This window comes from Lonchura striata, chromosome 2 (assembly GCF_050655825.1).
Source record: "Lonchura striata isolate lonStrDom1 chromosome 2, ASM5065582v1, whole genome shotgun sequence".
NCBI lineage: Eukaryota > Metazoa > Chordata > Aves > Passeriformes > Estrildidae > Lonchura > Lonchura striata.
Window position 1 is genome coordinate 112458278 of NC_140704.1, and position 27050 is coordinate 112485327.

Here is a 27050-nt window from a genome sequence, read left to right on the forward strand (position 1 = left end):
CCTTAATCATCAGTTGATAAATTCAGTCAGTCTTTTTTCAGTTCATTTTTGTGATTAAGGACTAAGGTGGGTTAGGCACTAAAGAACTTTCATAACTGCATAGGAGCTTTCATTCAACCTTAAATGAATGTTCTCACGGCAGCTAAGGGGATGTAAGAAGTGACTTGCTGGCCTTAATAACACCTTTTTATCTTGTCCCTCACACCAAAACCAAGGTTAAACCAAACCAAGCCAAAATAAAACAAAACAAGCTAATAAAACCAGTGATTTATCGAAGCTAACTTAATGGCAGCTTGGATGAGGGGCTTTATAAGAGTAAGAAAAGTAAGCTTGTGGGTAAAGTAGAGGACTGCACAGACAAGAACAAGCCTTCAGCAGACTTAGCAGTAACTTAGACCTGCTTCATCTGTTGAAGCACTTGGGAAACAGGATATCAGGGAGCAACACAGCCCGATGCACCAGCATCAGTGGAGAGCTGTGTGTGTGAGTGACAGTGTGGCAGTGCCCTCACACACACAGGATGCAGCCCTGTGGGACTCCAGCAAGAAGAATAGAACAGGTCCAGTGACAGTACCAGGGTCAGCCCCAGTTCAGATCACTCTGTGGATCCATAGGGATGGGGTAGATCCAGGGACAATCTGGAAATAAGTCAAGGTCAAAATCAGCAAGGTGCATAGCCAGTGCAGGCACACAGACAAGTAGCTCAGGCAAGAACCTAGGTGTAAATGCAGCTCTGGAGCAAAAATGGAGGAGGGAGACCAGCAGCTAATCCTGTATAGCCCTCTCACAGTATCCTGGTCCCTGGTCCCAGGGTGGCTGTGCCATGTTAGCACTGACTTTGAGGACAGGTGGGGAGTCACTGGGTGAGAGGAACTTGTAGAACCTGATGACATCCTCAGGACCAGGCACTGGATGCCAAAAATGAGCCCAGAGTCTTCTAGTGTGACTGCATGTTTATGTTACTCAACTGATCTCTCTTCTTCCCTTGACCTTTTATGTCTTCTCCTGCCTCTGTTCAACTTTTGCCTCAGCTGTGCTACTGCAGGCTGGGGTGGCAGGCTCTTAAGCAGGTTCCTGAAGCCTTGCTGGTTAAAAAAAAATACATCCCAAAACAAGGACAAAGAGTTTTCCCAAACCTTTCAAATCTCCTCAAACAAATACATCTAATTGGTGGGAAGTCTGTGGGGATCATGGGCACTTAAGTTGCCCTCACTGCCAAAGAAAACATGGAATCAAGACAAAGCATCAGGCACAAGACAGGTTCTTTGTGGATTTTATCCTCCTAATATGGATGTTTCTCTTCCTGCTATACTCACTTCATGTGTTTAATTTGAGAGTACATAACCTGTTTATGTTTTTCATCAAAGTGCCTCCATCTCCTTAGGAGAAAACTACATTAAAAAAAACCCCTAACAAAACCAATAAAGCAAAGAAAAACAAAATAATAATGAAAAAAGGGTAGGTGGGCATTTGCATTAGATAGCTTCCTTCCTCTGCCTCCAGTTGAGTTTTCAAGTCCATTAAATGTATTGCAGTGCTTCAGGTCACTTTGCTTAAGCCACCTTCCATCATGTTACAGAGTAAATGCAGAAGACTAATAATAACATGGACTGATGATTTACAGACGGATGTACTTTAGAGGGTACATAGAAACAAAGGTGCTTTCCTAGGATTGTGCTGAGGAAAAGATTAATTTGACATATAAGTCTATTACATAACTTAAATGTGCTGCATTATCACTGCTAACAGTAAAGACAACAACTTTGCTGTCTGAAGTTTTCTCTGTCACTGCACAGTAATTATCTGTCCTATCTCTAAGGTCACTGTATACTGTGGTTGTGTTTCTAGTTGTTTAAGACTAATGTAATTATTAAATGCATTGCACCTGCATAGACTTTTCTAGTAGGAACTCCAGAAAAAAATGAATCCAAATGCTTTTATGGCCTCAATATCTATAAAACTAACAAAATACTATTTTAATCCCAAAAATCTGCCTGAGAGAAAGCTCTAGTTTTAGCTATGTCTTGTAGTCCTGAAAAGTTTTCTTCTTCCTCTTATCAAGGCTGCAGAATGCACACAGCAGTAGATATGCTTGACGTTATCTGTAGGAGGATAAAAGCCCACACAGCAGCTTCTCTGTGCTGGACAATTTTGAAGCTGTTGGGAACAGTTTCTGTCCTTTCAAAGTATTAACTGCATGCACATCAGGGTCTGTGGTACTGTCTGGTCTAATTTAATCACTGTAATGTGGAAGATAATCTTTCAGACTACCACACAGCGTGGGATTTGGGTCTGGCACCCTTCAGTTTTAAACATCAGTGCTCCAAGACAGCATCCCTTACAAAAATAGAACGAAAATATAAAGAAAGAAACAGAGCTGATTATCATAAATTCAAGAACTAAAAATGAACAGAAGAGAAAAGAATAAAAAAAAGGATACATGGCTCAATATTAAATTGAATGTTGTTCAAGATTTTACCAGTGAAATTGGGAATTTTTCTTTTTCTAAGGCCCTTATAAACAGGGAAAGTATTGTAAAAAAGTTTCATGAGGTAGAAATAAGGTATTTTATGATCTGTCATTATTTTGTCTTCTTCCCCCAAACCCAAAAATCTGTAGTTACAGAGAATAAGACATTCACTGAAGAAATAAGTAAAGCTTTTTTAGGTAACAAGTGCTGAATAATATGTGTTGAAATCCAGTGTAGGAATATGTGCTGTATTTTAATGTGCATAAAGCTTTTAACTTGTGGAGTGGCATTTTAAACCCCCATATTAATAAACAAGTTTCCTGTCATGGAATGAGTATAATCATAGGCTAACATTTTTTATGTAGCTCACTTAACTGTGGCTAGCATTCAGATGCCTGTTTGATAGATAGCTTAGAAATTATGTAGATGTTTCTGTTAGGCAGTAGGATGCACTAAGGATCTTTTAAAGTTTCTTTGTTAAAGGAAACAGGATTTTGTCAATTCACTGTCACGATAGTTAATTAACTGACATCCATTCAAAATGTTCAAGCTGTCAATACAATGCTTAATTTGGATTAAAAAAAAAAAAAACTAAACAAAGTTTACATTCTCCAAAGCTTTCCTGCAATGCCAATTAGTCAAATAAAAGCTACACAGCTTCTGTGTTTCTTGCCAGTTGCCCATCACAACTGCAGTAAAACCATCTCAATGGATAAGGACAGTAAACTGTACGAACTCCTAAAATCAGAGAAACTTGCAAGCACAGAAGAATGAAATTATTGGGGTTGGAAGGGACCTTAAAGATCCATCTAATTCCCATCCCACTGCCAAGGTCAGAGAAACTTTCCACTAGAAAGTTTCTAAATATCTGATCTAAATTTACTCCCATTTCAGTTTAAAGCTGTTTGACCTTTTCCTGTCACTACATGCTCTTGTAAAAAGTCCCTCCCCAGCTCTCTTCCAGCCCCTCTAGGTAATAAAAGGTGCTCCAAGGTCTCCTCAGAGCCTTTTCCTCTCCAGGCTGACCAAGCCCATCTCTCTCAGCCTGTCTTCATAGAAGAGATGCCCTGTGCTCTGATCATCAATGATTAGGAAAGGTTCTTATTATAAACATTGGTACATAGGAGACATTGGTATGTAGGAGAGAGTTCTCTACAAAAAGTAGAGAACTAGACATAGCGTTTTGCATTTCAGACATTTGGAACAGTGATATCTAGATTTAATGTTAACATTTATTTATGGCACCGCTCCCGCATTTCAGGCTGGGAAAACTCCCACATGTTGCAGAAAAAAGGTGACTGTGAATTTTAAAAGCAGAGACGTCCCTTCAAATTAGGAGTATTCAGGTGCATGTATTGGTGTGAACAGGCTAACTTCTCTTGATGAAAAATAGAACCATTATGCATATGTAGGGGGTGATATAGAATAACATTTAAGGTCAAGGCTGTGGATTACTTCACTGAAAACTGAATTTTATTGAAGCATTTCAAGAGCAGAATTTGTCACGAAAAACCACTTCTCATCCAACATCATATTTTCATGTACCATTTTTTATCAGGCTAATTCCTGATGATTTTACCAGGAAATGCATTTTCCTTTAGGAACATCTCCCAGCAGTGGTCAGCACATACCATATCAGAGCTGAAAAAGCCAGTTTATCCTAAAATCAGAGTTCTAGTATAGTAAGTATTATGTATGTATTATACCAAGGTTGAGATTGTAACAGTCTATATTAAAATATATAGTTATGTTATTGCTAAATTCTCATTCTAAGTAGGAAAAGGCAAGAAAATAATGAGTTTCATTTATTCTGAATATTCAATATTTTACTACTTTAGAAACTGTGCCCATAAAATTAATGAAGATTCAACTCACTCTTAAAATTCTCCTTTTAAATTTGGAATTATATTTTCTATCACAAACCTTAAAGCAAAGCTTTAAGAAACTGAAGATATGTTGATTAAAGGAAAAAAACAAAAGCCAAATGAAAAAGCAACTAATCAGAGCTATGTAAAACTTAATTAATAAAATGATAAATAGAATATTTTAAAATATTACAGAATTATACAATATTATTCTTATTACACCTAGACATAATATGACTCCCTCTGTGTACTGTACTTACTGTGTTTCAAAATAATGTGAAAACAATTAAGAAATTGCATAGATTAATCTTTCAACATTTTGAAAATGTTTAAAGCACAAATTAATATTTCCACAAAAGAGTTTAGATTTGCTTAGACAGCCAGTCATTCTGAGCTATTTTTTTTTAATCAGTATTATCTTTTTGGTGCATTTTCAATGCTCCGAATACCTTACCCAGGATATAACTAGTGATGCCACACATATGTTAGGGAAAGACAGCAAATAAATTTAATTCACCATTCATCCTGTCCCCAGAATTTCAGCTGATGATCAGAAGACCTAGCTAGCAGGCACACACTGGAGGAGATTTAACCTGTGACACCACTGCTATTTCAGACCCCAGCCTTCCCTAAAGTCGAACAAGTAAATTTATGACAATTTTTCTGTCAAAAAGAAGACTTGGATTTTTTTAACATATGCTAACAGGGGCATATTATTAAATATACATATAGCTATTAATAGCTGAGTTTTCAAAATAGCATGGATATCTTGAATACAGCTCATGGAGGTATAGCTGGCACAATATTTTTCCCCTGTGTTCCATTTGTTCCAATGTGTGCACTGGGCATTTATCTATCTAATCTATCTATCTATCTATCTATCTATCTATCTATCTATCTATCTATCTAATCTATCTATCTATCTATCTATCTATCTATCTATCTATCTATCTATCCATCACTTCCAAATTATAGCAATGTATTTGCATTCCAGCAGTATTATTTAAACAATAAAGTATTATTCAAGGTGAAGAAAAATATCCTATAGCCCATATTGAAATATATAGCTAACTTTAAGATGTATTTCCCTCTCCTCATTCTTTTGAACTTCACATTTACAGTGGGACAAAAGCATGCACATGGCCACTTACTGCAGACATGATGTAAATCAGGACTGTGACTTATTGTATCTGTGGGGAAGGAACTGTTTCTAGTTTTATCTTTGAATAAATGAAGGGGTCCTGGCACAACCTATGAATGCTACTTTTATATTAATAAATGGTCTTTTGTTCTTGCTCTGCTTCATGAAAGTTTTTGCAGCCTAAGTTCGGACCCAAACCTTGTCACCACACAGTACAGAACACTATACAGATATTTATGGCCAAGGCAGAGTACCTATCACTGGTGGCTGGTACACAGCACTAAGTAATTTATATTGGCACTTACTACTTACCCAGAAATTTGGTTGCTGTGTGTTGATACTGAAATTCACACATTTCCTACTGTCTGCATTGTGTAAAGGCTACTTTTTTTTTGAGTTCTGTTGGTAGATGTCCATCTCCTGCACAGGGAACTATCTCTGCCTCTGGTAGAGAAGACATGTCAGAAGCATGGCTAGGAGAATGATAAAAGGAAGTTTTTTGTATTGATTTCAGCTCTTTGGGTCAGTGATGGATGAAAAGGCAGCTAACAAATTATCACAGCAGCTGAGGGAGTTGTAAATATTTACACACAAATCCTTCTTTCATCTGCAAAGAAAGAGATGGTTTGGCTTAAAAAAGAATGAAAATAGGAGTATGCTTAAGGAGTTTCAGCAATTAGTTGAAGAAAAACTGCAAAAGTAGGACAGAAACTGTAGTGGTATTAGCAAAAAGTGATGCTGTCATGGTTGCACACCGTCTTCTTTCTGATGAAGTGAAAATTGCTTGATTCTGATGGCTGTAAAGTATTCAAATGATCAGATTTGTTTTAAAAACAAGTGGAAACAACCTGATTTCAATAGAAGCAAATACAAAAGTTGTGATTTGTAGCTTAAGACATATGGATGTTTTCCTACAGTGTACATGCTGGCTGCTGTTAGCAGTTGTGGTGACGTACTGGGCCCCTTGGGAAGGCCATTGCAGGGTTCTGTTAGGGGAGAAAACACAAGCCATATCCATGTTTGTGACTATTCCCAGCTGGCTATCCTACTAGTGACAGAAATAATTAGCATAAATAGATTTTTAGCTCTTTAATGCCTCTGACAGAATATTGCACTGAGAATACATTTCCAGAAAATCATACAACTTGTTATAACTTTTTTATGTTTCATATGTGATTTATTACTACCTATTATTTATTATGATTTTTTTTTCTATTGTGAATATATTTGCACTGAAATACTCTTCAGGGAAGTATTGCCTCAAAGTGGAAAATAAAGTAACTGTGAAGTGACTGCTCCCAGTACAGAATATACCAATTATGTAGTCAGAATATATCTATTGCAATTCAATGTATAGCTCTGTGATTTGGCTTACTGCCTAATCAGTTTCTAACTATGGAATTGACATGTTCAATGGCAGGGGTGTCTGCCAGCTGTGATGTACAGTAAGGCAAAGGTCTGATCAAATTATGAGTTTTCACCTGCAATTTTTGTGTATGCCATGAATACACTCATCAAATCAGGCCTCTGTGTCTGTGCTGAATAAATAGGAATAATTAAATGGTTGCAAACAACTGATGGAGAGATGGTCAAGCAAGTGCAAAATGACAGATTATTTTTCAGAGTGTGAGTCCATATAAATAGCACATATAAGCGTGCAATGAACACCCTTTATCACAGGAACGACATTAAGTATGGCTGACTGAACCTTCAGCTGTGTGACAGACCTGGTTTTTCAGCTCCATCACAGAATGCTTTGTGATACCTTAATACAGGCACCTTTTCTGGTGCTGGAAAAGTACAGATTGCTACCCTCTATGTGCTCTTTGGTGATGATGAAAGTGTCTATTGTGCTATCTATTCATAATATGCACTTAATGGTGCATATTATAAATCTTTTCTATATTGGCATCATTTTGCAACCAGAAGTTCTAAACAGGTAGCTCTCAGGAAAGAAAATTCTTGCTAGAAAATATGAGATTTCAGTAGTGGAAGGGCAAAGAAAGCAGAAATTTCTTCTTTAACTCTCCTTGTCCATTATACAACCAACATTAAAAGTTCAAAATTATTTATCTGAAAAATCTGACAGTTAAAAATGACAATGTTGAGGTATTTCATTTATATGGACAGGTTCACTAGTGTTCTTTGGCTGCTTTCTGCTGTTCCAGTAATACAACAGAGCCATAAACTCAGCTGGATTTACAGCTGCTTTGTTTGCTAGAGCAATGAAAAAGGGGCCAGGGTGTCCCTGTGAAAATGGCTCATATTCTGCAGCCTAGATTCTCAACAATAGGGACTTAAATCTACATTTAGGTGATTAAATAAGTGGCCTTCTTTCTGTAGTGCTGGGCCTACTGGTGTCCCACTGAGCCACTAAAGAAACTTGAGTTTAATAGTTTCTGATGTGCGAGACTCTACTTGCAGTGGCTTCAGCTGTGGAATGAAGGACTGGTTTGGAGATGGGGCTTGTATAGAGTATGGAACAAGTTTTCCTAATTGCTGGATGAGGTGTAGACGTAGGACTGTGTGGAGAAGGGATGATTAGGTGACAAACACTCAGCACTTGAGATGTAATAGTTCTGATTCAATGCTCAGTAGCCTAAAAATCAGAATGTGCCAGAATGTGACAAGAGTAATTAACCCTAATAGAAAAGACACATATTGTAAACAGCAAATTGCCACTTCTTTAAAGTTGGACAAGAAAATGCAACACCACATCAACATGTCTTTGCATCTTCTGTCCGTGTTTTCTAGCTATGATCCTTACTGTGTTTATTTCTGTGAGGCTGGCAAGGATTTCTCCTGATTCTAGAGAAAGCATTAAAGCTGCACCTTACTTTAACCAAGAAGGAAATGGACACTGCAACAGCAGAGAAAAAAAAAGGTAGTTTCAATTTTGTATCTCTTCTGAATCTGAAATAAAATTCTTTGGTATGGAATGTAAATGGGAAAAAAAAACCCTGCAAAAAATATGGCAACAGAGCTCGTTCAAAATGGTTAATTATTTTTAAACCCTCTACTTCAGGAGTGCAATGCACTGTTACTAACTTTTGGGGTCAAACTAGATAGTTGGAAGCAGACTGGTTCTGAAACAAATTTCTTACAGCCAAATCAGAAAGGCTTGCTGCAATATAAACTTCTTGAACTATTGAACTTTTCCTCCTACGCATTAAAGGACCAGATTTGAAATTTGTTCAGATCAGTACAGAACAACAGACTTCAGCTCAGTGCAATTTATTTATGTCAGCTGAAGATATGATTTTCTCTGCTAATTTTTGTGGTTCCTGTCAGTGAAAATGGACCCGTGATCCAAGTGTTTTAGAATTTAAGCAATGCAGCCTACATAGGAAAGTTAATTTTTGCAGTAAGACTTCTGTTATTAGCAGAAGACAGAGGATATTAATTTACCTTGATTTTCTATGGCCTTGTGAGACAAGGCAGAATTTTTTCTGCTCCTTTCAATTTAAAAATAATTTCTACTTTTAAATATCATGGAATAATTTTTAACTGGAAAGGAAATGTGACATCCAGATTTACTAAAATGCACAATAAATAAGAAGGAACTGTAAGCACGAAACACAATAAATATAGTTTAGATTTCAAGTGTTTCCTTTAGCTATGATTCAATTAGACAAATAGCTATTTTTAATTTCACTGCTATAATCCAATAGATTGTAACATAAAAACTAAGTTTATCACACTAGCCTGTCACTGAAGCAAAATCTAGTATGGTCATTCTAGTTCAGGAGGTTAAGATAAGGTTGTTGAAAAAAGTGCAATACAAAATGGAAATGATTCTTCACTGAAAAGTTCCTGGAGCAATTTTTACACTTATCTGAGAAACTTCAAAATGGAGTAGAGCATAGTCAATCTTAAACTGAATAGAACTCAGTTCCCCCCAACCTAAACCCCCACCTAAACTGGCATCCCCACCCCAAACCAGCCCTCCCACCCAGTGTCTTCTTTTTCAGCCTTGAAATACAGTATTTATAAGCAGAGAAGTCTCAAATGTTTTCCTGGTCTGGGAAGCATGGATTTAAAACATTTTGTCATCCTCTGTTATAGCCAAGAATTCCTTTAGTACCTTTGCTTTAAAGATAAAGTGATACACAGCAAGGTTCAGGGGAGGCAAGCCTGCTGCTGTTCCACATGAGCTTAGTGCCCTAACAGAACATCCTTGGGGGGATTCCTTCATAGGGCTCCTAACCTTAAGCCAGCCTTTACAAAGTCTTTCATCTGTAGCAGAGCAGAATGGGGTATCACAATATGTGTGTTTGCCCTCAGGAGGCACGGCAAAGGTTATGAGGAATTATTGACCTGCAGTGCAATAATGTCCCTCAAGACTAACCTTAAAACTTTCAGTTCTGAGTAAGACTAGCTGGATCTTTTCTATGTCTCAGGGAATATTACAGCTTTTCATAAAACTATGTATAAAGAGTACTGAAAAAGGGCAAGAGGAAATTGCCATCTTTTCTGAGACAGGCCTGCAAGGCACACAGATACTTAGTTTAAACCAATCTCTTTGTTGAGATGGTTGGTCAGACTTGTATTGCCAACATCAGTACAATCTTGACAATGCTAGGAAGGAGAAATCTGGCTACATCATATCTTCATCCTTTCATTTCAACAAATAGAATGAAGCTTAACATGCAGCTGTAGTGGATTCAGGGTTGGTGTACATTGGCTTGCAACTTTGAATTTAATGTAAGTAAAAATCTTTACATTAGATGAGGTTCTGGTCTCTAGATTGCAGGAGCAATTTCCAGCATTGCTAAAGTCTTTCTAAAATGAAGAATGCAAATTATTTTTCCAAATTAAGCAAATATTTAATTTTGTTAAGGTGCAGCAGATTAAAAGATCTATCTCTTTTTCTAGGAAGATTTATTTTGTAGGTCAAAGATGCCTAGTAGGTGATGTAATGTCCTTCATCTCAGCTCAAAAGACAGACAAGCATGGGTTTTCATTTAAAATGAGATAAGGCTTGCAGAAGAGTTTTTGAAGAACTTCTAAGCCATTTAGAATCACATCTAATGGAAATTTTTTTCTATTTTAATACCTGGTCTTATGGTTTCATGTAGTGGATCAAGGTATATATGACAGAGGAGGGTTACTTGGAAGGGCAAATTTGTTCTTATAGTTTTTTCTTACAATGTCAGGGAAATTTATATATTTATAATGTAGAAACTGCATGCCCCTTCATACTCATATTTTTCAATTACATTAACATCTATATGTACCGGACCTGCTTCTCACATCAGCCACCATCTGCTCTACAAGTTTGTTCACCATCCAGAATGTTGATCATTACACCAAAACCTTTTGTACCTAGAATGTTTTACAAAGTATGCATTAGGTGTCTTTGATATAGCTGGAAATCATATCAACAACTTCAGAAAGATCTGTGTAATTTTTGATTTTCCAAGTCAAAGTTTAAAGTAATCTGTGGAAAAATGATCCCCAAATCCAGAATAAAAACAAGATAATGATATTACTAAAAAGTCCAGTACTGCCTGTCAATCTCTTTCTCCAGTTTGATCAGAAATACTTGACCTTGATGAGATTTTAAAGAAAACCCTAAATAACTGCAAAGAAAATAAAGGTATTTCATTGACAACACCTGAATAGAGTTCTGTCTCATTAAAACTTCACCTTATAATTTAGCACAGTTTAACTATCAAAAATACCAGGAAATAAATATTTGCCTTAAACTATGTGAAAGATCTTGGTAATTTCTACCAGGTTCCTAATAGACAAATACCACAAAACTGCTACTTGTCAGAGAATCCAAGGAAGGAAAAATGAATGGGTGCTGATTCACTTAAAATTTTCCATCAGAAGACTGGCTGTAGTGAAATCCTCCTGTAAGAATACCACCCTTAAGAGCTGGTGAAGACCTGCACTCTGTGCATGCTAATGGCACAGTGGCACATGCTACTTGAAAATTATAGTTTAGGAATCTCAGTTTCACATTCAGCAATAACTTTAACAAACTGCATTTTTCTCCTTTTCTGTTCCTTTCTAAATATTTATAAGGTTTTTTTTTTAGCCCAAGCATTATTTGTGAAAATGATGTAAAGGAATTTTATACGGTCATTAAACTGTTGCAATCCATATTTCTAACATAGGTCTTCTTCACTGGTCTGATTCTATAAATTAAAATCATAAGAAAATACTGAATCAGTCAAAGCCCTTTCCTACTAAATGATTTTGAAGAATTGACCTCTTTGGAGGCTTGGGAGGATGAAACTCCAGCCATTCTAGCTCCAAATCTGGAGTCCTAATAATCCAACTAATCTCTTTCAGACCATCAGTTTCTAGGAGAGGTCTGTTAATCTGGCAACATGAGAAATATAGAGGTATTATAACATGGTGAGATCTGGTTAAAAATTGTTTTAACCCGAGACTCTCTGTCCTGGTAAGACTTAAGTTTTGGAATAAAGGATAATGGAAAAACTCAACAAACAAAACCATCAGCACTAGCAAAAGCAAATAGGAAAGATATTGAAACTAAGGACTGCAATAAATGTTTGCATTAGAAATCAGTTACTATGGAGTATCACTAAACAGGTAATTTTCAGCAGGCTAGCAGCTAGATTACCGGTTATAAAACCAGAAAACCTTGTTAAGTCAATTTTCTTGCTGGCAATGTAATAATGTTGAATACCTTTTGCCTTAACACTGCTAGGGAGAGAGCCAATTTCTTATTACCAAAACCTAGCATCCAAGGCTAATGCTTCAATAACACTAAAAACTCTCCTTACTTTCTCTACATATTGATGTTTCTGTCATTGCAAGGGGAGTGATTTTATCAGCTGAGTTAGAGATGGCCCAACATTCTGTTTTGAATGAACTTTCCTATTGTGGTTAAGCAAACTTCAGGTCAGTTCAGAAATCAGTCCATTAACTGAAAAGTTGTGGAAGGGAAGAACTGGCAATTGGAATTGACAGCTGACTTTTAAGATAGAAATTGGGGAACACTCCTGAATGTAATTGCTAAGGAAGTAGCAATCTGCAGCCTGAGTTACTTGAGAACTGTTCAGAGAAGAGCAGGACTTGTAGACTACTTTTTCTCACCTTCTGGTGACAGGAAACATGACCTGGCCACTACACATGGTTACTAAAAAGCTTGCAGTTGGCTTGCCATTGATGGACGAGTGTATCCTACTCATTATTGCTGCTGCTTAGCTTTTACTTTGAGAATGAAGCTAGGCTGCCCTTCAGCTCCCAAAACTTTACAGTGGCACTCTTCTCAAAATTAAAAAGATGGCCTCTGCCACTTCTCTGGTTAAGACCACTGGTCAGGAGGTGACTAATAAAGTACTCACATTGCTCCCTGCAGGTGAGCAAATTATTTCCAAGAGTTTTCCAGCTCTTACACAGCATACTGCAAAATATATGGACTTTCAGGTTCATTGTAATCCCCAGGCATTTTTGAGTGGAAACAACCTCATATATGGTTCCATGTTTGGCTAAAGCAATTAAATAACTACTCTTTTGCATGTCATGGAGTTGTCATATTATGGTCCACATGAAAACAGACTGGCCCAAAATGATTTCTCACATCCCAGCCCACAAACTCATGCTCAGACAAAGTGTTAGGAGGGAAGCAATGCTGCTGTGACTACCCTTACATCATGGGCAGTCCTGGCTGACAGGCCAGGATGAAATATGATGAAAATATAATGAAAGAAAAACCAGTGTACACCTTTGTATTTTGACTGTCCAATTGCTTTCCAAGGTAAGGATATGGGCTTTTGGATCATACATCTAAGGAACTCAATTCTCTCATATTATATAGGGAGCACAGCTCAAAGCTCTTGATTTTAGATGATACTTTTGGGGACAAATTCTCTAAAACAGGCAGTGTTCTGCCTAACGTAGATATATCAAAGTTTTTTGGTTGATCCCGTGAGGAACAAAAGTCTTAGGCATCTTTGACTTCCCTTGTCAATCAAAGTCAGTGGGAAACACATTTAAGTCTGGAACAAATAGCACTGTGGCTGTTCAATGGTAAACCTGCAGGGAGGTTTTTCTTCCGCTATTACTGAAGCAAAACACAGTGCACTATTTCTTAAAGACTTTTTTAAAAAAGCTCAAAAGTTGGAGGAAGGGTTTTTGCCTTTTTCTCACAGCTGCTTCTGGTTCAGCATAAAATTCGTGTGATGCACACTTATGAGAGAGGAATTCTGCAAGATGACACCCTTTTTCAGTTTACCATTATGTGAATATAAACAGCAAACACATTCCCTTTCTATAGAATACCATTTTTAGAGTTTGATTTATTGCCGGTTTCATCATATCCCTGCTATGAACTGGTGAAAAGATGCGTACTCTCCAAAGAAGGGTGTGGTGATGTTTTTAACCTGGATTTCCACAGATGACAGTTTGAGAAACCCCGGAGTGTTGATATCTGTGGTGTCCCCCAAGAAAACTTCTTTTTAATGTTTGATAATACTATTTCCAAATAATCTTTTAGTGAAAGACAGATGGTACTTGAATCTAATTTCACATAAAGAATAAGGGGTCAGAGGACTCATACTGGACTTTGTTCTGTGTCCACCCAAAGAATGCTAACCCTCTTTTTTTCTTGCTAAGATTCTCCAAGGAGTCTCTCACAGGTATATATTGTAGATGATCTTGTCTCCACCTACGTGAAAAATAGCATATAAATTCAGTATTTTTATTATAATCATGGTATATATTTTTAAAAAGCACAGTACTAAGATGCATTGGTGAGAAATAGTTATTACAACAGAAACATATATTTTTAATGAACCCTGAAGCCAATATAACAGCAATTATGAATGTAATTCCCTACTATAATAAAGTAATTTATTTATCATAATAAATAATCTCAGAATTAAAAAATAAAGTATTTCTTTAGCTGCAGTCTGTCAGAGGGGGCAGATTAAAGCATTCTGCTTTAAATGAGACATTAGAAAAGACAAATCAGGCAATTTTATATTAGAACATTAAAGGCCTTATGAAAACCAGAGACATTTTTGTGAAAGAAAAGAAAATGTAATTCCCACTGGAGCTAGGAATCCAACTTTCTCTTCAGAAAAAGTGGTCTATAACTGAGAGAAATGTTTTGCATTTTATTTTTTTTTTATTTAGCTGAAGAAAAAATAAGTGCGGATTTAGATTCAAAGGATTAAGTTATAAAAAGCCCCTCAGACTGACCTCCAGTATTTTGGAAGAAAGCCCAGTGAGCAATGAGGGAGCAAGAGAATGAGAAAGATGGAAAAATTTTTTTGCCTTTCTTTTGTATGCTTACAGTGCCTTTAGGGACTTTATCTCAGTATGTTGAGTAAACAACACAATGGAATTATACAGGTATACTCCCTCACCACATGTTTAAATTATGCAACAAATGTTTGATTGGTGACTTTGTACTGAAAAGTGCCTGATCATTTCAACTTTCTGGTAAAATAAACATGACTTAAAGGGAACTGAGTTAGAAAATAATACAGCAACACACAAAAATTTGGCAGCAAAATCACTGTGAGAGATTGAAGCATCATCTCTAATATAAGCAAGCAACCCTGAGAATTGGAAGCAGAGTATTTCAGATAGCTTGGGAATTTGGCTGCCTCTGTGGCAGATACAGTAAACAGCTTCAGAATGATTGTGTATTTTTTGCTAATCACTTAGGCCATGAGATAACAGCTAAGTTGACATTTTGTGTGCAAGAAGTGAAACTGCTTACTCTGGTTCCCTATTTTCTGTCATTTTTGCAGAAGAGTGACTGTCAGCAGTGCACCCTGAGTGCAATAACAGTACAGCACATTGGCAAAAAGACAACCTTGAGACTTATGTGCCCCCAAACACAAACCCTCTCTGAAATTTTCTCAAGTTTTAAAATGATAAATGTTGCTATCTTTGCACATCATCTAGTAAGAATGCAGAGTGCAAAAAGAAAGGAAGCTGAAGGTTACTTAGGCCTTCTTTTTTTTAGAAATATGCCCAGTACTTGTTCTTTAGCTTGCTTTCTTATCACACTTCAATATGCAGTTCCATCACTGCTGTTTAGTGATAATTTCATGACTTGGTGTTGCAATTGGTTTTGTTATTAGAACTATTTTAAAACATTTCTCTCTCTTTATCCACAGTCGTACGTTTTTATTTGCACTTAGGTACTGTTGCTGAAAAAATTGTTCATGAGATGACAATGTAATTTTCATTGATGATATATCCTTGGTAAAGACAGTTCTTTTTAGGGAAGGCAGAAGAGGTGTTATAAACAAAAAATTGAAGAACAATTTATCTTGAAGTCAGATAAAATTTACTCTTTATCAGGTGATATAAAAACTCACATGTAGATAGAGGATAACACTGTTTCAGGCTTTGGTCTTAGGCATTCAGAAAAGGGCTTCTTTCTCCCTGTGCCCCCTTCATTTAAATTTAATAAAAAATACATCAGTGCTAAAATGATGTATGCATTATTTGATTGTACTATCACTCATAGTCTGTAATGTTTTCTTCTGATACTATGTTTTTCCTAAAGGTACAATTAAAGTACTGAACCTATCACAATTATCACTTTGCTCAAGAAAAATAAGCAATACATTGTCTTTCCAACCTGTATTTCACTTTTCTACATACACATAAATATGTGCTTATAGTTATTACCTTTGTTAATATCACAGGCAACATCTGATTTTAATGCTGAAGAGAGGTGCATATGGCCTTCAGCAGTTCATCCTACCAGTCTAAGTGGTGAACACCCATAATCTCTTTGGAAGAAGCACATCTAAAATTGGAACAATTTTGTGTAGAAATTCTGACAGTCCATTCTTTCCTCTAGTGAAATCATGGAGATTTTTCCAATGGGTGGGTAAAAGATTATCTTGAAATTTTGCTGAATGCTTCCATCAATGATAAGGGAAGTGTCAAATCACATAAGGAATAAATATGGAGAGTATATTCAATTCAAGCATTTTGGGAAGCAGAAAGAAAATACCTAGAGACATGAGAAATAAGGTATATGGTGATAAAGAAGAGTAGAGGTGGATGTTTCCATAGGAACCAAGAGAAAAGAGATTTGTCTGTCTTCAAAGTCACTTACATGACATTCAGAAAGGGGTCAGCAAGTTTCTTCGTACAATTCCTTTTCCTTCCGTTCTTGAAAACTCTTTAGATACTTGGAAAATAAAAAAGAGTTTGAAAGGCAGACAGAACACAAGACTAGGTTAACTGGAAAGCCAGTGTTGCCTAATTTGCACGAGACTTCTATGTTATCAAGTATCTTTCAGTGATAATGCATGTGTTTATAAGGAGCTGATGAGTACTAATTAGGCCACACGAGTCTTCTTTGGATTCTTGGGTCTGTGAAATATGGAACATAACACTTTTCTTCTTCTGCAGAATGGTGAGAAAAGCAAGTAAATCTCACCAAAACACCAGAGAAAGTATTACTATTTGCATGTCCCTAGTTATTGTGACTAAAAGTTTGGGGTTTTTTTTCCTATAACTGGATACTCTGATACACTGGATACTCTGACACATGTCCAGGCAGAAAAATGTGATTTGTTTATAGAACAGAGCCAAAGTGCTTCCAAAGCCCAGATATTCAAGAAGAAGGTATGTGAAATGCCTTGTGCTGGAAAAGATCTGGGGCTGACAGCTACCAAATAGCTAGGATGGTGCTAGTGCAATAAAAAGCAATGTGATCTTGTGTAGTAAAGCAATGAAACAAATACTCTGCACAGCAGCATTGTAGTTGTACCTCTCTGGCCAGATCACACCAGCACTATTGCCTCCAGTTCCACCACCTACAGAAAGGTACCAATAAATACAGGTTTATGATTCAATGATTCAAAGAGTGAGTTAAAGATGAAGAACAATTAAAAGGTCCCTACTATTTTACTCAGCCCAATAGAAAATATGGAAATGGATGAGCTAATATAAGACAAATATAATTTTGAAGCAGGATGAGAAAAATATCCAGACTTAACTATGGTTAAATAAATATCAGCTGCATATGAAAACAAAACAGTGTAATTTTTTCATGGTAAAATTTTCCCCATGGGAATGCCATCATTTTTACAGCAAGTTTGAGAAAAACCCTGGAGAGTATATGTCAGAGAGCAATCATGAATTTGTAGTTATAAGAATGCATTTAGAATATCTTTATATTTATATCATATTATATTATATTATATTATATTATATTATATTATATTATATTATATTATATTATATTTAAAAGGTAGGGGAGGGGAATCGTGAGCTGCAGGAAAGAAGATAAATTGTGGCTATATGTTCCTCATCAGAGTCACAAATTATTGCAAGAAATAATTTATTTTTCATCAGATGTAAAAGGAAAAATATGGAATGCAAAGCATGAGTTAAAGATCGGTGGGAAGAAGACTTGAGTGCTCAAAGTTCTGCCATGAAATCATAGGAGCTTTATCAGGTGACATTGAATGGGATATCTCTTCAAGGAAATTAATTTTCCAAAAGTCTGGACATATTTTCCCTATATCTTGAATTTCTGTAAACCCCAGAGACAAGGTTTCTGGTACTGCTGCTTTTTTAAGGCGACACATCAAAGAGAAGTTTTGCCTCGAGTTAACATCAAGAGTTAGTGAGAAGAAATACAGCAGACAGCCAGACCATCTGTTTTAGAGACCCTTCAGACCAGTGGTGGCATGAACATGGCCAGGCAGAACCCAGCTGAGAGCCTGGGTTGGTTGGGGGAATTTGTCACCCTTTTCACTTCCATTTAAAACAGCAGCTCTTAGCCTTGCTAAAATGGATTTAAAATTGGTTCTTGAAAAACTCATGTATAGTCTCAAGGCTGTTATTCTTTCACCATCATGGAAATTACTGCTGTCCTGCAGACCATACTTGCATCTTGAAGATGACATACTACAGCATGTTGGAAAGTCAGTCATGTAAAAAGTCAAGAAATGAGCTAGTAAACAAAAATTCACATTATCCTGACAGGCTTTGCTAGTTGGTTTAAACGAGAGTGATAAAGTTATGTTTCCTGCACTGGCTGTGTAGTTCTTTCCGTAGTTTTCTATAAGCCTCTTTTGGAAGACAGAATTTAAATGTCATGGATCATCGCCAGCGGAAAAATGAAACTTCTCTTGGGTGGGAGCAGAGAATGTCAATGGCTTGTTTGAGCTTCGGATTCATTTTGCAGACACACAACTCAATTCAAGGAGATTTGGTAGGATGAGATAAACAAGTGTTGACAAAACGTAGAAAAGAAACAGACTTTCACATACTTATGGAAGGTAGGTAAGCTGCTTCGCTGAAAGGGAGCACTTTAGAGGCTGATCTCTTGCCAGGCTTAAGCTGCAGATTGCTGCGTAGCTTGTCTGTGTTTCATTCCCTTCCCTGGGTTAGACACGGTTTCTCATCCCCCAGAAATGAAAGGCGGGTGGGCAAAAAAAAAGAAGGGAGGGAATTAAGTATTTTGCTCCAGTTTTGATGGTATCAGAACAGACATGATCCAAATGTGGCACCATCACTAATTAATGTGAGACCTATCCATACACAAATCAAGACAGTCTGAAAATACACCTAAAGAAAAGACCTTGATTATATTCCTGCACATTAGGTAGAAAATGCAATTCTGAAGCACTTTTTAGTTGTTTGTTTTTTTTTTTTTTTGCCAAGACATTGACACGAAGTTCTGTGCTTCTAGGCTAAAAAAGAGTGCCTTTCTAGAAGAGACTGAAGGATGAAGCTCTCTGAGGTATCTTACTCACTGATTTTGTAAATAGATGTTAGTGGGATAATTTCCATTATTAAAGTAATCATGCCAATAATGTCTTTGAAACATAGTTCTATGCATTACTGAGGTAATATTTTCCTGAACAGGAAACAAGATTAGGGCTTTGCAGACAGAATTATCAGTTCTGATTGGGTGGATTTGAGGTAACATTTCTTTCTCACTTTGAATCTCTTTAGTTTAAAGTTATATCTTTTTGAATTCTTCATATTTTACAAATGTTTCTGTGCACTTACTACCTAGAGCATCTGTACACTAATGCATACTATTAATTAGCCTTGGTTTTTGAAATAACTTTTCTGATATAGATTAAATTAGGTTTTAACCACTGCGACTGCAGAATTCAGTTCAACTGAGAGAAGGCAATAATCTAGAGAGTTTGCATTAATGTGAAAGAGAGTGGGATATGTTTTTTTCAAATGGGATAACAATTGGGTATGGTTGCTCCATCTATGCAGGTATTTTGTGTTTTTATCAATGCCCTTGTGACACTAGTAGTGCATAGTTGGAATGAAAGGTAACTTGTCAGGGAATAGAAAGATGGATAGAAAACTCTTAATGCATATATCTTGTGCATAGTTTCTCATTGTATAGACTTTTGTATTTTTGTGAAGCCCAAATATTTATGAAAATAAGGACAAGTTTCATAGGTAGAATAATATGAAAATATCTACATTGTGAAGTATCTATGGAAAGTAAACAAGAAAATTAAATGAGTGCATAAAGAGATAGTTTCTTGTATGCATTCAATGTCCTTTGTGTATACAGATGTTCAAGTACTGCTACATTGTGTCCATGAGAATCTATATACAACTCAACTTCTTCAAAATTAACCTCTCCCTGTATAGATATCATATTTCTCAAAGGATCAGCTATTAGATTTTCTTAAATCCTCTTCAAATTAGCAACATAATTCAATCCAAACTGATTCTCACAAGTGGTGCTCATTATATGTTTTGGTGTAACATATAAACTGTTTTAGCTTTTGTCTGGGAAATAATAATATACCAAGCCCTATTTATACATTGATTTTTCTATCTCTTTGTGGCCCAAACAAAATAAAATAGAGGAGAACAAGTGCTGCAAGGCTTAAGCTTCTGTTTGTTATTAGCAGACCCTTGCTACTTTATTTCAACTGATGAAAACAACAGGTGAAGATATGACTGACACTGAAGAAGGCTTCAAACATCAGCACTTTCAGTACAACCTTTTATACCCTTCATCTTATATACATTACACCTATGTGCCCTCTCTGCCCTTTTGTGATTTGTCAGTACACCTCAGCACTCCAGATCTCCTTGCCTTCAACAATGGTCACCTGTCCTACACAGCTGTAGCCCACTGGGGATGAGGATCGGCCTCAACTCCACTCCCAATTACAACAAACTGTGCCTGCAAGGAACAAAAAGGCTGACTGTACTATGTATACAACCAACAACTCCTCACTGACACCGTACTGAAGAAGAAAGGAGAGACAATTTCAGTCATCATGTTAATAAACCCTCTATGTGTACCATAAGTTCTCATTGAAATATTTCTTAGGAATTTGAATGGAGATGTAACTAAGCAAACAAGTATCATGATTCTTCTTGCAGTAGGCTGGACCAAAGAAAATTCAACACTGCTTGTGGTCCACAGCTGAAACTGAGGTGAAGGAAGGTGAAGTACTGCTCAATCAACCCTATGATACCCAGTGACTACCCTCTGTTTTGATCTCAGAGCCATATATGCCCTTCCGCAAGTCCTGAACCTGACTGTTGTGGCATAAAAAAAAAACAAAAAAAAACACAGAACAGGATGACATCCATAAACCAACTCTAGGGCAAAATAAATGTCATCAGGAAAAAGAATCAAGACCATCATATTCATAAGCAAAGAGTCTGCACATCACTTTTCTTATTCATTGCTCGGTAATGACAACTTCAAAAGATTATATTTCCATTTACTTTGACAACAAACACATTCAATCTATAGTTATTGAAGCTGGTTATTTCAATATCAATTTATTAGCAGCATTAACATGAATGCTGAGTGTTTTTAAATGCAAAACAATGTCTTTGTCACTAATTTTAGAACTAATTTTAATTCAAACTTGACATTAATATAAACATGACAATGCCACTTTGCCACTGTGTATTGCCATCATGTATTTTTATTTTCTCATGGGAACTGACAGAATATGATTCATAATGACAATATTAATATAAGCCTATGAATAACAGTAAGAATTTATAATAATATTAACATACATTACATCATCTGTATTGAATCTGTCAACATGAATATCTTAGATTTTTTCCCCAATGTGGTATACTTTTTCATGTGTCTATAAATGTCTTCATTAATATACATTTATGATTACTCTTAAGCTTATGCATAGTCTCTTTTATTATGCAAATAAGGGTTATAACACTCAAAGAGGAAAACTCTCCATATATCAGTTTTATCTTTAGTAAGTCCTGTAAAAAGGAAGTAGGTTAAAAACTCATCCTCATTAATTAAAATTGGTTTACATTCTTGAACTAAAAATGTTCATAGTAAAGGCTATCTATGAAACTATTGCATAGCTTTTGTATATGAAATCTTTCAGAAGAAAAACTATGCAAAAAAATGTATTTTTCAGTACTGACAAAAAGAATGATGAAAAGGAAGATATTTACAGCTTGTAGTGAAAGTTTTATCTCTACATACATCCAGGTGCAATTGGGGACAATAAGACAGTCACAAAGGCAGTTCTAAATGATGCATAGTTGTTTGAGGGCATATGGTACATTTCACTTTTAACTGAGATTTTTTTCTACCCTTTTAGTGTTTTATGTTAGAATCTTAACAAGATTTGTTAGTCCAGCTTGTTTTCTTTAAAGTACAGTTGCTAAAAAAATCCAAGGAGGAAAACTAGTGTCACAGCCATCTGTGAAAAGAGACAGAGCAATAAATGTGTTGAATTGTGGTGAGATCTACACCAGTAACAATGAAGGTCTCTGGGGAAATCTTCACATGCTGTTGATCTTCTAGTGAACTGGACCATCAAACACATCACTAACATTACAAGGAAATAAAACCTTTTTCCTCCATCTTCCTTCATTGTCTTTAAGAAGAAAAACCCATCTGTAGAGATTAGTAATTAAAGTATCTCAAAATGAAAGTGTGAGTGATATCTTTTAGCCCCAAAGAGTTTAGAAGTTATCCTTCTGTTCTTGTGAGAGAGCAATTAGATTAAGTAGTCTCTATTGTCCATATTGAGAAAAATGCTACCTGGAAGTGAAGACTTTGATTCAAAGAGATTTTTTTAGAATGTCTGTAGGCAACTCATATGTTCATATTGAAGCTTCAGCTCAGGAGCTTTCCTGAATGGTGAGGTGATTGTTAAAATCCACACAGCCATGCCTAATGCAAAATTTCTGAGGCCCAATACTGTACTTCTTTCTCTAGCCAGTGTCATCATTCATTAGCAGATACAACTTGTCACGTATGATTAAAAATGTATTAATTAAAATTGTTGTGTCAGAAGGTTAACTATATGATTTATGCTATTTGATTATAAGTGTCTTTAGAGAGATGTTAGCCTGGATTCTTATTTACGCCATAAGATATATTCCCTTTTAACTCTGAAAGATGAGTTTCACCAAGGGAAAGGAGAAAGGATATGTTAAGAGAATACAGCTTTTACTCTGAAGTGGCTTCAAGAACCCTTTTACAGGTAAGTTTGTGTTGGGGTAGGCAGAGGGAACCTTGCTCTGGGAAGTGGCCTGGCAGCCACTGTTGCACATAGGGTACAGGGAGAGATCTTGCTGCTTCTGGAGGGGGCTCCCCAGACATGCAGTGCAGCATTCTCAGTCACGGGGCAGCACAACCTGTGTCTCTCCCCTTTGGTGGAAGTTGTCACAGCCAAATCCGACAGCCAAGCAGCACAGCCAGGTTCTGGCAGGAGTAAAGTGCCGCGCTCCTGCCCCAAATCCCTTTTCTCTCAGCCCTGGCTAGCTCTTGTGGGGCGAGGGCGGGCGATGGAGGCACCCTCCGCCGCTCCCAGCTGGGGTTTGGAGAGTGCCTTTGTGGGTTCTGGGCAGCGCTAGCAAGCCTCGCGGTGGTAAATGAAGAGCGGATCCTGCTGGGGGCTAAGTCCGAGTTTATTGTAGCCCAACGGGGCCAAATATCCTAGAACGGTGCCAGCCAACAGGAACAAGCACAAGGTGCTTGCACTGGCTTATAAACTGTAAGGGAGGGGTATCCAACGACCAATGGGGATAGGGATAGGGGGTGGCTCCGGGATGGGGGGATATGGTGGGGTCCAATGGGGGAAGGATATGGGGGGAGCCCCAGGTCCTCGCCCAATCACCCGGTGCCCAAGGTGGAAGCTTCTGGGTGGATGGGAAGGGGCACCGAGTGACAGACAAGGCACCGGGGGGGGGTAAAGTGCCCCTTCCAGGGTGATGGATAGATACTGGGAAGGCGGGAAGGGAGGACAAGGCGGGAAAACTGGGGATAAACCAAGTTGCACACGGGGGTACAAAGGAATAAACCAATACATAATACAGGGATAATAAAACATACAAATAACGCAACTCCACAGTAAAGCTGGAAACTTCCCACTCCTCCCAACCCATCTGCTGTTTAAATGAGGGTTTGTGCATTTATGAGTGGCTTCCATGCCAGGGTCAAACATGGACAACTGTGATTCTGTTGTAGGGAAAGCTATATGCAATTACTGCTATGGATGGCTGCTGTCAGTTTGAATACTGCAGGACGAGGTGCTGTTTCAGCAGCTGCACAAAAAATCACCAATGACTAGGTGTAAAATTAATCAACATGTTTAAGAATCTTCCTAAGAAATGATGGTTATTTGTGGCTTTGATTTTGGTCCTTTGGGAGTCACATAGCATATAATGGGATCATCAGTGTTTCCTTTGGGTTAGTCCACCATGTACCTTAAGTTGAAATTGGGCTAGATTTCATGTCATCTATTGTATTTAAGTTCCTAGCTCTCTTGGTTCTGTACACAAAATCTTTGCACAGCAGAATCAACATGGGATCAACTAGAGAGATGAATTTGGTCCTGGTCAGTTCTTACTATATGAGCTGTGTTGAGTGGTATGTTTGCTGTCACTCAGGGTAAGAGATCTGACTCACATCAAGTCAGTCCTGGAAGCAAAGGAATCCGATGTAGAGATTTGTGTTTGTAAAAGAAAAAGCATTCAGGTAAGGAAAGTATTTTGAGATGGTAAAAATGGATTAAAATTATTTTTTAGTTATGTATGTTCAGAGAAGAGCTATTTCATCTTTATTTTTCTGAGCTACAACTTTTGTTACTGGTATATTGGTTGTACTTCCACTTGGGTCCTGTGTTGTCTTCAGGATATGCTGGATCTGCTACTGGAGTGGGAATTGGGAGTAACAACCAAGGAAAACCATCTATTCTTATGCTTTAGGAAAGATATCTTGAGCAATTCTGTCTGCAAATTTAGTACTCTAAACTGTTTGTTTTCAAGTATTCAATGAAAAAACCCAAGACTCATGCCCTCTCAAGCCTTAGAGCAGCATGCAAGAGTGCTGCTTAAAGTCAAAAAACAAAAAAAGAACAAAAATGTCAGCAGAAACACTCAATTAATTAATGTTCTGTCATATATAATAAGAATAATGAAAATAAAATTAAGTATGAAATAGTATGCAGAATATTACATTGACACAATTTCTAGGCTTTCACAAGTATTGAAGAAAGTCTTGTTTCTGCAAAATATTTATTTTGTGGTTGAATTTCTGTTTTAGTTTCATTTAAGATGCAAACTTTTATATAGCGACACTCATGAATTCAGAAAAGAACACTGAATATATTTTATAAATTCTACTTGTAGATTTCTTTATAGACTAATATAAATCTGATGGATTCCTATTATAAAATGCTACAAATGTTTGATTAGATGTTTTTAGTCTCTATGATTTTTCATGGCATTTTGGCATGACCTGTAATACCATTGTAATTATTATGCATGTAGGCATTTTCACAATATTTGGAAATAAATTACCTATCAATTCTTGCTTTTAATAAACAATATCAGAACTTTTGCATTGTCCTTATAGCCTACTCTAAAGGCTAGTGATAAGTAGTTTAATTGATTTCAAGAGTCTGTAACTCTAAGACATTATCGTAGGGGCATAAAGTCATGCACAAGCTGTAAATCATAGTTGATTTACATGAGAGGTCTCTGGAGAGCCTGATGAAATAAATTTTTAAAATTTGGAAATATTTTCCCCTATCTTTGGATGCTGTTTAGTGAGTTTGTGGCTGAATTAAATTTATTCTTTGGATCTTCTTGATTTTACAGACATTTATAGTAAACAGGACCAAGCTAGCCACTGCTCTTTTCCCAGGAAAACTGGATGATACTGTTAATATATCAGCTGCAAAATATTACTGTTAACCTTTATATTGTCCCCTACTAGCTTCAGCATCATCATTAACTGAAGTGTGACTCACTTCCCCGAGGATAAATTGTTCCATTTAAGAGGCCACACGAAGAGCATTACCTGCACAAGCAGGGAAGAGTGCTGTGCAGTTTGGCAGATGCCTCTTAAGAAGAAGTGTTGGAGCAGGTGATGCAAATAAGGGGAACATAACAAGGGCCACAACTCCATTAGACTGCCCAGTTATTTGCTCTCATGCCCATTTTACCCCTTTGAATACCCATGTGGATAAGTGATACACAGAGGTACTGAAAAGGTGAGAGAAAGCTGTAGACAGCTGAGCTGTCTGCATATTTGCCCTTGGAAAAAAGGGACTCTGGGTGTGCATATAAATTAATTTATTGGCTGGTCTTCTCTACTTTTTTTTTTTTTTTTTTTTTTTTTGCTACTGTTAACTTTCTCTGTGAGATGTCTTTTCATGGCTTGAATTTTTACAGGAAGAATTGTGTAATTTGATGCAATTTAGGACTGTCCTGGACTATACTGGATTCAGAGTGGCATTATAAGTTTCAGCCTAAGCTGTTTATCAGCTATACTGAAAGTTATAAACATAAAAGATATCTTTTTAAATTAAATGAATGTACATAAACAGATTCAATCATCAGCTAATTCTTTAAAAACTGTTAAGTGTATATAATACCACAAACCATGCAATTGATATAATTTAGGAACACTTTCAAAAAAGGTGCCACCCTTACCAGAGCTTCTGTGAACTTCTGGACACAGGTTTTACTGAATCTTGACTTTCATAGTTACTTTAAATTATAGACTTAAAATAAAAAAGCAACCTATTAATAAATACCATTCTATTTCAGCACAAAAAAACTTTGCCAAAGTAATGGTAGGGCTCTGATTTAAACAAAGAGGAGATTTAAGGAAATAAACACCTACAGTGACATTACAGCATAAATTTCAGCTATCTGAATTGCAACCCATTGAAGGCAGAGTTTGTCTTAATGGTTATTATTATTTTGGAGTCTTTTTCCCTGCAGGCAGTTCAGCTTCTCAAAAAAACACCATTTCTTTTGTCCTTCTCTTTGCCCTTATCCAAATCTATACAATCTAAACCACTGTAATGTTGAAATAATGAAAATCATTAGCAGAATGTGTGAGGGAAGTATTATTATCCTCAGTTTTTCATATGAATAATTGAAATCAAGACAGAAGTAAAAGGATTTGACCAATTTCACCTAGGAAGTCTGTGGCACAGTAGGGAATAGAATGTGAGTCTTCTAAATCTAAGGTTAATTTCCTAACTTCTGACCCATCTAACCTCTGTAATTAGTCTCCTTTCCCATGTCCCAGGTGAATGTGACTAAATATAACTCTAAGATATTGTGTTTATCCTTGATTTGGTTTGTGTTGGCT

General features: G+C 36.7%; 1 long non-coding RNA gene across 2 annotated transcripts in view; it reads left to right on the plus strand.

Moving 5' to 3' along the window:
* Positions 1 to 25956, plus strand: part of LOC116183323 (uncharacterized) — a 48252-nt gene extending 22296 nt beyond the window's left edge. Inside the window, exon 3 of one of the 2 annotated variants that reach the window (XR_004147926.3) lies at positions 24332 to 25956. This is a non-coding gene — a long non-coding RNA (uncharacterized LOC116183323). Of the gene's footprint in view, positions 1 to 19136; positions 19189 to 24331 lie in introns of those variants that run through there. The other variant, XR_004147925.3, reaches the window with a different exon arrangement.
* Positions 25957 to 27050: the final 1094 nt, after the last annotated feature.